This window comes from Lynx canadensis, chromosome A2 (assembly GCF_007474595.2).
Source record: "Lynx canadensis isolate LIC74 chromosome A2, mLynCan4.pri.v2, whole genome shotgun sequence".
NCBI lineage: Eukaryota > Metazoa > Chordata > Mammalia > Carnivora > Felidae > Lynx > Lynx canadensis.
In genome coordinates, this window is record NC_044304.2 from 155,796,622 (window position 1) to 155,808,627 (window position 12,006).

General features: G+C 38.4%; 1 non-coding gene across 1 annotated transcript; it reads right to left on the minus strand.

The window, feature by feature from the left end:
* Nucleotides 1–2,683: 2,683 nt before the first annotated feature.
* Nucleotides 2,684–2,785, minus strand: LOC115509488. The gene has a single exon (XR_003967386.1). It is a non-coding gene; the product is annotated as a U6 spliceosomal RNA (small nuclear RNA).
* Between the last annotated feature and the right edge of the window lie 9,221 nt (nt 2,786–12,006).

The window sequence follows — 12,006 nt, forward strand, 5'->3', positions numbered from 1 at the left end:
ATTCCCAGAGTTTGGACCACAGGTCTTGTGCTCTTTCCAGTAAACCTTAAGTTCCTCTTGTTCGTGCTTATAAGACTTCATGGTAGGATTAGCCGGTGGAATGCCCAAGTTTATGAGTGTGTTTCAACAGGTGAAATAACTAATCTTTCAAGTTTGGTATTGGTGTGTTGCCTGGGAGCCAAGATCCCCAATCACAACTGAAGTTTCTATGACTTGCTTTTCCTAGGGACAAAACACTTGCATTTACCCACTTTTAGGGACTGGATTTTCTTCCTTTTCTAAACATGATTTAGTTCATGATGTGGTGAGGCTGCTTTGTATTTTATCCAAGGAAACAAATCAGAAGGCAAATCTGTGCTCTTGAATTGATTCCTATGTAATTGCATCTTTCCTAATTTGCATTCTCAGAGCTGCAACTGGAACCACGTGCACGTGTGTGTGTGTGTGTGTGTGTGTGCGTGTGTGTGTGTGTGTGTACACATTACTAGCCTTCCTTTCTGTTATGCAGTAGGGTCTGTGATGATGCAGCCTAGAGGAAGTCTAAAAAATTTCAAAAAGTAACGAGTTTTCATTCAGCTCCCTATTATTAGTCCTACTGCCTGGATATGGTCATATTTTGCCATTTGCCATAGTTCTTCTAGTGATTATTTTCTCAACTCTCTCAACTCGATTTTGCTTTCTTACTTGGTTTATAAACTTTGAACTATAACTTTTGAAGCCCATTCATCAAAGTTTGGTCATTATCTCAACCCAAACCATTCCCCTCTCCTAAATTTGATTCGTTTTATTTATTTGTCATTAATTTTATAACTTTAAGTAATATGTTTTCAACTTTTCTGTTTTGAACTTTAACTTCTGACAGTATCTATAGAATCTGAGCTGTAGAAGGAAGAAATTAGTGCCTCAGCTGTCCTGTACTTTTCCCATAGCCCACCTCATGTCCAACTTCAAATGACTTAAGGAGAAAATACATCTGTTGGAAGAAATTGGCTATCTTACAGAATCAGTGGGAAGGGTGGAAAGTCAAGATCAGAATGGGAACCAAGAGAATATAAACAAACAGCTGAGAACACAACGAAGTCACTCTATAGGGACTGATGCTGGCACTTTGCTCTCACATTTCTACTGTCGGCATTGTGTCTGTGACACTGCCCCACCTTTGAGAGTGTGTCCCTCTGAGTCACAGCTCCAAGGTCCAAAGTCCTGCCTGTGAGCCTCTGGTTGGCTGATTCTAGGTCACACACCTGCCCTAGTCAACAAGCTCTGGGGCGAGGAAAAATCTGATTTCTTTTTGGTTTCTGAAATATGTATTTTTAAGTTAAATGAAATGAAGTACTCAAGAATTAGATTAAGGAGCAGAATTGATGTGGCTGATGGTGAGCTAATGAAGATTTATAATCTGAACTGGAAGTTCAGCTCAAAGAACTCTCTCAGAAGGTAGCAGGAAGCATAAAAAGATGGAAAATGTAAAAGAAGAGAAAAGCTATATGGCACATAGAAATAATGGAATAATTATTGTGTGACTGGAGTCCCAGAGGAGATGGGAGAAATGAGGGGAAGGAATGAAATGGTTGAAGAATTAATGACCAAGAATTGCCCTAGGTTAAAGAAAGGAAAAAAAAAAAAAAAAAAAAAAAAAGAAAAAAAAAAAAGAGAAAAAGAAAAAAAAAGAAAAAGAAAAAAAACTAGATTGAAAGACACAAAAGGATGTCAAACAAAACAGAGAAGGTGGGGGGACCCTTCATGTTTAAGCACATTACAGAAGAATTTAAAAATATCAGAGAGGAAAGTTTACAAGGATATCATAAGAATTATCAAAGAAAAGTTCATAAAACTTTGAGAAAGAGCAGATCACAACTATGACACTCCTCAGTAGAATGCAGAAAAAAATTTTGCATTACATTCTATTTTAGTATTTTATTCTTATTTTCAAATAACACCAAGAAGAAAAGTTTAGGAGTATTTTTCTGACTAGTGACCTGTTTTTGTATTGATTATATACAGGGAGTCAATTATAAAAATGTCAGTGAAGGCTTAGTGGGTTGATGATCATGAAGTTAGCTTGCAAATTCTGAAATGTTTTAGCAATCAAGGAAGATCTTGAAATTCTAAAGGATTTGGCAGGAATGTGAAGTCACATTCACAACTGTATTAAGGGAGTCAATGTTGTGTATAACTGGAAATGATTCTAAGTATCTAGCACAAATAATTGCCAGTGCTACAATATGTGATAGAGGGAAGTAATGGAAATGGGAGAAATAGACCAAAAAAATCAGCATATAGATTGAAGACAAAAGAAACTATTGGTAAGGAAAGCCTTACCAATATATGGCTTTTAAGAAAAAATCTGAAAACGTAACTGAAGTGCTTTCCTTTGGTGGGAATAGTAGAGTAGCTTCAAGAACCTCTACATTCTACACCGCGTTAAGTTACTGGAAAAATTGTGAATAAAGATTAGGTATCTGCGAAAACATTCATCCAGTGTTTTTTTTTTTTTTTTTAAAGTGTGTTGTTAGATGAGGCCTTCTCTGATTCAGATTTTTAAATTGTAATGAAACTGATCTCTAGAAATTTCTGCCCTCAAAGATTTGAAGGAAGAACAAACCCCAGTTTTAAAGGTTGTCAATTATGTGACTGATGCTGAGTGCAAAGGCTGGCTGAGACACATCTTTGTAGGACTTTTTTTTTTTTTTTGCATTTTTTTTTCTCTGTCATCCTTGCACAGGGGCCATGCTAATCTTTCTGTATTGTTTCACTTTAGTATGTGTGCTGCTGAAGTGAGCACTCTTTTAGGATTTTTATTAGGATTGTTTTTATTTCAATTGGTGCTCTGGTTACAAAGATGCGTAAGTTTTCAGTAGTATAATTCAATGTTATTTTCCTCACAAGCTCTTTAATTTTTTTGTATATGATTTTATAGAGTTTGAAGTTTTATAAGAACACATATACCACTGTATAGCAGAAAAGGCTTTTTTTTTTTGGTCATAAATTCATCATGAGGATTAAATGAATTAATATATGTGAAGTGCATAGAAGAGTGCCTGGTGCATAGTAGTAACTATAAATATTTACCCTCAATGTTATTATTATACTAGTCTTTGGGAAAAATAATTTTAAATATTTGCACTGGCAAAGAATAATTAGAGATACAGAAAGTAGTATATAAATGCCAGATAAGTATGCTTTGGCAGTGGCTTCCTGAGTATGTGGGTACTTCATCATCCCTTGTTATTTCCTTTAACCTTGCCTACATCTTCATAAGTCTTTTGTTAAATTCTCTTAAGTTATCTCTTTGTGTGTATTGCTTCTTCTGACATATATATTAAAAAGTTGTTTGTTTTTTGAAAAGACTTACAAGATAGAAAATCTTGAATATAGAAAGTCCTAGGGAATTCATGATAAATAATAAACAACTTCAGAAAGGTTACAGAATACAAGGTCAATATACAAAAATCAGTTGTCTATCTGTGCACTCGTAATGAATATCTTAAAAATGAAATTAAGAGGACATTCATTTACAGTTACTTTAGAAAGAATAAGATACATAGGAATGTTTTAATAGAAGTATAATACACCCTGAAAACTTTAAAACATTGTGAAAGAAATTAAAGAGACCTAAATAAATGGAAAGACATCCCGTGTTCATGGATTAGAATACTTAATATTGTTAATATGTCAGTATTCCCCAAATTGATCTACAGATAAATACAATCCCTATCTGAATCCCAGTTGGCTTTTTTCCCCCCAGAAATTGACAAGCTTGTCCTAAAATTTATATGATTTTTCTGGAGACCCATAAAAACCCAAAGAATTTTGGAAAAGAACAAATTTGGGGGGCTTCACACTTCTCAATTTCAAAATTTAGTTCAAAGCTATAGTGATCAGGACAGTGTGGTACTTGTGTGAGGCCAGAATATGAATGAATGGGGCAGAATCTAGAGTCCAGAAATAAACCCTCACACTATGGTGAAATGACTTTAGTCGAGGGTGCCAAAACAATTCAACAATAAAAGAAATCTTTTCAGCAGAGTTTGCTGGAACACAACTGGATACCCACATAGAAAAGAGTAAAGTTGATCCTTAGTTCACACTGTTCAAAAATTGACTAAAAATATATCATGGGCCTAAGTGTAATACCTACAATTACACAACTCTTAGGTACAAACTTATGGTAATAAATCTTGGTGACCTTAGGTTAAGCCACGGTTTCTTAGATATGACACAGAAGTACAAGTAACAACAACAAAATAGATAAATCAGACTTCAACAATTAAAAAAGACATTTGTGTTTCAAAGGACACCATCAAAAAAGTAAAAAGGCAACTATAGAATAGGACAAAATATTTGCATATTTGCAAATAATAAGGGACTAGTATCTGAGATATATAAATAACTCTTATACCTCTATAGTAAAAAGACCTTCTAATAAAAAACTGGACCTGAGGCTTTGAATAGTTATTTTTTCAAAGAAGGTATACCAATGGCCCACAAGCACATGGAGGTGGCCAACATCCTTAGTCGTTAAGGAAATGCAAGTCACAACCACAATGAGATAGCACCTCATACCTACTAGGTGGCTATAATAAAAAAGACAATACTACATGTTGGTGAAGATGTGAAGAAATTGGAATTCTCATTCATTACTGGTAGGAATATAACCTGGTGCAGCCACTTTGGAAAACAGCTTGGCAGTGCCTCAAAATATTAAGCATATACTTATAAAATCCAGCAGTTTCACTCATAGGTATACAGCCAAGAGAAATCCAAAATTCATGTCTACACAAAAGCTTGTGCATGAATATTCATGAAAACATTGTTCCTAATAGTCAAGAAATGGAAACAACTCAAATGTCCATCATCATATGAATGGATAAACAAAATGTGGCATCATACATACATACACACACAGACACACACACAGACACACACACACACACACACACACACACACTCATACAGTGGAATATTATTCAGCTGTAAAAAGGAAAGAAGTAGTGATACATGTTATAACATAGATGAAACTTGGAAACGTGCTAAGGAGAGAAGCCTGTCACAATACTAATTATATGATTTCACTTATATGAAAGGCCCCAAATAGTCAAATCTACAGAGCTAGAAATTAGGTCAGAGGTTTCCAGGGGCTGGAGGATAGAGCTAATGGGTAGTGACTGCTATGGAGACAGGGTTTCTTTTGGGGTCAAGAAAACTGTTCTAAAATTAGTGGTGATAATTGTTTAACTCTGTGAATATATGCAAAACCACTGAATTATATACCTAAAGTCATATTAAAGCAATTACAGATATAATGGTTGGAAAAGAAGAAATAAACCTGCCGTTATGTTCTTTCCTTTTTTATTTGAGTATAGTTGACGCACAATGTTACATTCGTTTCAGGTGTACAACTTAGTGATTTGACAGGTTTATACATCATACTATTAAGACTGTCATTATTTTTTTTTTCAACGTTTATTTATTTTTGGGACAGAGAGAGACAGAGCATGAACGGGGGAGGGGCAGAGAGAGAGGGAGACACAGAATCGGAAATAGGCTCCAGGCTCTGAGCCATTAGCCCAGAGCCTGACGCGGGGCTCGAACTCACGGACTGCGAGATCGTGACCTGGCTGAAGTCGGACGCTTAACCGACTGCGCCACCCAGGCGCCCCAAGACTGTCATTATTTTAAGAAGATATGATTATGTACGTAGAAAATCCCAATAATCTAAAAAATATTAGGAAATAAGTTAACTTAGAAAGGTAGATAGTTGTATATAAGGTTAATACACGAAAGCTAATGTGTTTCTATATGGTAGTATGAAACCATTAGTAAACATGAGTTTTTAAAAGATTCTTTTTCACAGTCTCTAGTATTCTGTAAAATTCTGAGAAAGCCGTAGATAATGTAAGCTTTATGGTGCAAGTTAGTTTTGGATTTTCAGTTTCGGTTGCATAAGAGATATCCCAATGCTCAGGTCCTGCCCAAAGCTAATACATTAGAATCTCTGAGATAGGACCTAAGCATTATGTCTTTTAAGTCTCCCCTGGCAGTTCCAATGTGCAGCAAAGGTTAAAGAGCATAAAAAGCACTGAAGTTTTCCTGATGTGTAATCAATTTAATTAACAGTATCATGTTGAGATGAACTTATATTGCATATAGGGTAAAAGATGACTATAAAACAAGAAACAGACTCAACTCTAGAGAGCAAACTGATGGTTACCAGAGGGGAGGTGGGTGGGGGGATGGGTGACCTAGGTGATGGGGATTGAGGAGGGCACTTGTGATGAGCACTGGGTGTCATATGTAAGCGTTGAGTCACTATATCCTACCCCTGAGACTAATATTACCCTCTCTGTTACCTCACTGGAATTTAAATTAAAACTTTAAGAAAAAGATAGGTGTCAACAGTTCAGGCTTTCTTTCCTTTAATGAGGTTTTGTAATTCAGCACCCTGGGTATTTCTACGGAACTAGAAAAAGAGTTGGAGGAACGGCTGGTGTTCCATTTGATGAGCCCCAAAGCCCCTAGCTTTGTACCAGCTGGCTTTGGGTCTTCCAGGGTTCCGGTGGGAGCACTTGCCAGCCACATCATTACTTCTGAGATTCATGTTCTAGATGTCCCTGGAGAGCTCTCACACCCTTTGCCTTTCCTTTGCTTTTTTGTCCTCAGCATCATGTGGGTACACTCAGACTCAGGACCCACCTTCTGTCACACTTTATTATTACACCTCGCCATAAACACATCCCCATGCCACTCCCTCACCCCGATTATGGCATTCTCACTACGTGATAGTCATGATGTCTCTAGGAATGGAGACGCCACCTCCCACAACACCTTCCAATCCATTTACTGCTTTCCTGGCATTCCCAAGGATTCTTAATTTTTTTAATGTTTATTTATTTTTGAGAGAGACAGACAGACGGAGCATGAGCAGGGGAGAGGCAGAGAGAGGGAGACACAGAATCCGAAGCAGGTTCCAGGCTCGGAGCTGTCAGCACAGAGCCTGACATGAGGCTCGAACTCACAGACCATGAGATCATGACCTGGGCCTAAGTTCGGAGGCTTAACCGACTCAGCCACCCAGGTGCATCCCCCCCCGCCCCCCAGGAGTCTCAGAACATGCTCAGGTTTGGGGTCATCTTTGTCAAGTGAATCTCCGTTCTTCCTCTAAGATGTTATCCCATGGGGTGCCTGGTGGCTCAGTCCACTGAGCGCCCGACTTTTGATTTCGGTTCATGTCATGATCTCACAGTTTGTGAGATTGAGCCCTGTGTGGGGCTCAGTACTGGCAGTGAGGAGCCTGCTTGGGATTCTGTCTCCTCTCTCTTTGCCCCTCCCCCATGTGCTCTCTTTCTCTCAAAATAAACTTAAAAAAATGTTATCTCAGTACTCCCAAATTCGTTTTATTTTTTACCATAGCACTTATCTGACAATAAAAATTTAAATTTCTTTAACTGCCTGTATCCTTAAGATAGAATGTATACTCCAGGAGGACAGGGATCTTTTTGTTTTCCTCCTGTCCCTCAGTGTTAAGATTAGTGTTCAGTGAATAGCTATAGGGACAAAAATGGAACCATAATATCTATACTATGTTATAAACTGAACTTTGTACTTAAAGTTTTCTTGCCATTACATATTCTTCTACAAAACCATTTTCCTTTTTTATTTTTACGTTTTTTTTTTAATCTGAGTATAGTTGACACACATTGGTACATTAGTTACAGGTGTATGACATACTGTTTCAACTTCTCTACATGTTATGCTGTGCTCACCAGAAGTATAGTGACCATCTGTCACCATACAATGGTACTGCGATATCATTGAAATACCCTATGCTATGCCTCCCCCCCCCATGACTTATTCATTCCATAACTAGAAGCTTGTATCTCCTACTCCCCTTCACCCATTTTGACCATCCCCCACCCCCTTTCCTCCAGCAAACTTCAATTTGTTCTCTGTATTTATACGTCTGATTCTGCTCTTTCTACAATACCATTTTAAATGACCGGATATATTATTGTTTATGATTGCAATGCTTTTTATTTTTTTTATAAGCAACAGTCTGTGGCTGGACATTTTTTAAAATGAAATTTATTGTCAAATTGGTTTCCATACAACACCCAGTGCTCATCCCAACAAGTGCTCTCCTCAATGCCCATCACCCACTTTCCCCTCTCCCCCACCCCCCATCAACCCTCAGTTTGATCTCAGTATTTAAGAGTCTCTTATGGTTTGCCTCCTTCCCTCTCTGTAACTTTTTTTCCCCCTTTCCCCTTCCCCCTGGTCCTCTGCTGAGTTTCTCAGAATCCACATATGAGTGAAAACATATGGTACCTGTCCTTCTCTGCCTGACTTATTTCACTTAGCATAACACTTTCCAGTTGCATCCACGTTGCTACAAATGGCCAGATTTCATTCTTTCTCATTGCCAAGTAGTATTCCATTGTATATATAAACCACATCTTCTTTATCCATTCGTCGGTTGATGGACATTTAGGCTCTTTCCATAATTTGGCTATTGTTGAAAGTGCTGCCATAAACACTGGGGTACAAATGCCCCTATGCATCAGCACTCCTCTCTCCCTTGAGTCAATTCCTAGCAGTGATATTGCTGGGTCATAGGGTAGATCTATTTTTAATTTTTTGAGGAATCTCCACAGTGTTTTCCAGAGCGGCTGCACCAGTTTGCATTCCCACCAACAGTGCAAGAGGGTTTCCATTTCTCCACAGCCTCTTGGCTGGACATTTTTATTACCACCACCAATCACCCTGTTTTTTGCTCTTTATAGTGCTACAGCAAACATCTTTGAAAAGCTGTAAAAGCAGAAGCCTAAAAGCAGTGAATAAGCATAATTATAAGGTTTCTCATATGCATTGTCAAATTTTCATAGAAGATGAATATTTACATGTACTTCCATCAGAGGTGGGGGTTCTAATTTTAAACAGGGTAATCAGATAAGACTTTGCTGAGAAAATAACATTTAAGCAAAAATTTTAGGAAGTAAGCCATGCATGCATCTGGGAAAAGTACAAAAATTTTGAGGCAAGTAAGTGTCTCACATGCTCAAAGAAGAGCTAGAAGGCTGGTGTGGCTGGAGGAGACGTGGGAGATTAGATCAAAGGGGCTGTGGGATTTTTAAGGTCCTTATAGACCACTGTGCAGACTTTGTCCTTTCTTCTGAGATGGGGAGCCTTTGGAGGGTTTTTAGCAGAGGCAAGTGGTAAAACTTGGCTTACATTTTAAAAGATCACTTTGGAGGCTCCTGGGTGGCTCAGTCGGTTGAGTGTCCGGCTTTGGCTCGGATCATGATCTGAGTTCGAGCCCCGCGTTGGGCTCTGTGCTGACAGCTCGGAGCCTGGAGCCTGTTTCAGATTCTGTGTCTCCCTGTTTCTCTGCTCCTCCCCTGCTGGTGCTCTGTCTCTCTCTCTCTCTCAAAAATAAATAAATAAGCACTAAAAAACATTTAAAAGATCACTTTGGTCATTGTATTGAGAATAGGTTGAGTTTAATAAGGCAAAGGTAGCAGAAGGGAGATGAGTTAAGAGGATATTGCAATAATCTAGGCTTACCAGGGTGGTAGCAGTGGAGGCAGGGGAAAGTAATAAGATCGTGGAAATGTTTTGAAGTGGAACTGGCAAGATTTTCCTGTAGATTGAAAATGAGACAACAGAGAGGAATCAAAAGTGACTCCAGAATTTTTGGCCTGAGTAAATTGCAGGCTTATCAGATTGTCATCAGTTTATATGGGGAAGACTGTGGGTGGAGCAGGTCCATCTTCAATAAGACTTGGAGTTCAGTTGGACATATTAAGTTTGAGATATAGATTAGATATCAAAATGTAGCTGTTGAGTAGACAGCTGAGTATATGAGACTGACAGTCAAGGGCAAAGCCCAAGCTGGAGATACACATTTGGGCACTGTTAGATTATGTATGGTATAGATCACTAAGGAAGTAGGTGAGTATAGATAGAAGAAGTCCAAGACTAAACTTGGGGAGCTGTGATGTTAGGAGGTTGGAGAGATGTGGTGGAATCAGCACAGCAGACTGGTTCCTCCTTCAAAGTTATTTAACAAAATACGTAATTTGAAATGATATTGCCAATCACCTGTTGATATCCTAGTGCTGTCATTCTAGTTATACCTATCTTAGGATTAAATCTATCGCTTTCTGGAATATAGAAATAGAATATTATGAAGTGGTCCCCAGAGAAGCCTTAATTTTAGATAGGAATCCTGAAGATTCTCTATCTACAGACCTCAAAGAATATTTCACTGGGAGCTAAAATCAGAGATCATGGGAGAAGCCATAAAACTTCTTATGTTATCTAAATGGGAGCTTTTTGCCTTATGTGAGGAAAAATGCAAGAGTAAGTATGTAGGAAACATCTGTGTATTTAGAAATGTAGTTATGGGAAAACAGAAAGGAAATGGCACAGGCTTTGGAGTCAGTTGGATCAAGGTTTGTATCCTTGGTCTGCTGTTTATTAACTATATGGTCTTGGGAAAGTTACTAGCTGTGTTTTTTTCAGAAACCTCAAGTAAGTGGAGGAATATAAATTTGAAGAGTTACATGCAAAGAATGCATATCAAAATGTCTAACACAGTGCCTAATGTATAGTAGATGTTCAAACTATAATGGCCTATGTGCCTTTATTATTTTTATTAAGTTCATGCAAGTGAACAAAGCAGATTTTGTTATGACACTCCAGGCTCCAGTGTGTTTCCAGGTTCCAGATGAGGCCATGGCCCTGATGATCTCTATAATGAGAAGTAGAGATCTAAGAAAGAAATGAGAATTGGGTGACCCTCAATGGCCCCTGTTTAAAACTATATTTTTATTTTGGAGTAAACTTGCCTCTGTCCAAGGCAGAATGCAATATAAAATCCTTTTGGGGACGTAGGGATTGAGATCAGTGAAATAACATTAGTGAAGTCCAGCTGGCACTTCCCTCAAGGGGAGAACACAGTACAACCTTGGATGTAGGAGTCAGGAGTGCAGGGAATAGTAGAGGGAAAGGGATCTGTGAAATGCAGCTTGGCACTCAGAGAAGTCTTGATAGTTCAGCCCCCAAACCCATGCTGCTGGTCACTGTGCTTGGATAACTCACTCTAATAATTGGGGCTGAAAAAATTGTTAGAAAAAACTTATACTGAGGAGTTGATTGAATAGTGATCAATATGATTTTTTTTGTGTAAGTCATAGGCAATGGGTGAAGAGGAAATATCTTGCCTGGAATATGGTTGCTCTTGCCTTCAACACTTGAAGACTTGACTTCAGCTTGAGGAATTTTTTTTGTTAAAGGTTTATTTGTAAACCTTTTAATTTTTTTTTTAACCGTTTATTTATTTTTCAGAGAGAGAGAGAGAGAGAGAGAGAGAGAGAGAGAATGTGAGCAGGGGAGGGGCAGAGACAGAGGGAGACACAGAATCCGAAGCAGGCTCCAGGCTCTGAGCTGTCAGCACAGAGCCCCACGCGGGGCTCGAACTCAAGAGCTGTGAGATGGTGACCTGAGCTGAAGTTGGACACTTAACCGACTGAGCCACCCAGATGCCCCAAGGAATTTTTTTTAATGGCTCTAACTTTGTTACATCTGGGTCTTGACCAGGTTGCCAACTTAAAATACAGAGAGCACTGGGCTTTTTTTTTTTTTTTTAACATTTTCTTCTGATATTTCTTTTACTCATACTTGCATTTCACAGAGTCAAGTGGCAGAAGATATATTTAGAAATATTTTGGGAGTATATGGGTAGGGTGGGTGGGAGGTCTCAAGGAGGTTTGGATGCCATTCTGATGGTTTTAGAGTTTATTTCAGGACAATTGGGAACAATTGAAGGTTTTTACCTCCCAATATAGAAACCAGTTCTTTTATTTTATTTTTTAAATGTTTATTTATTTATCAGAGAGAGATTGGGGGTGGGGAGAAGGGCTGAGAGAGAGAGAGGGAGAGAGAAAATCTCAAGCAGGCTCCTCACTGTCAGCACAGAGCCCAATGTGGGGGTTAATCTCATGA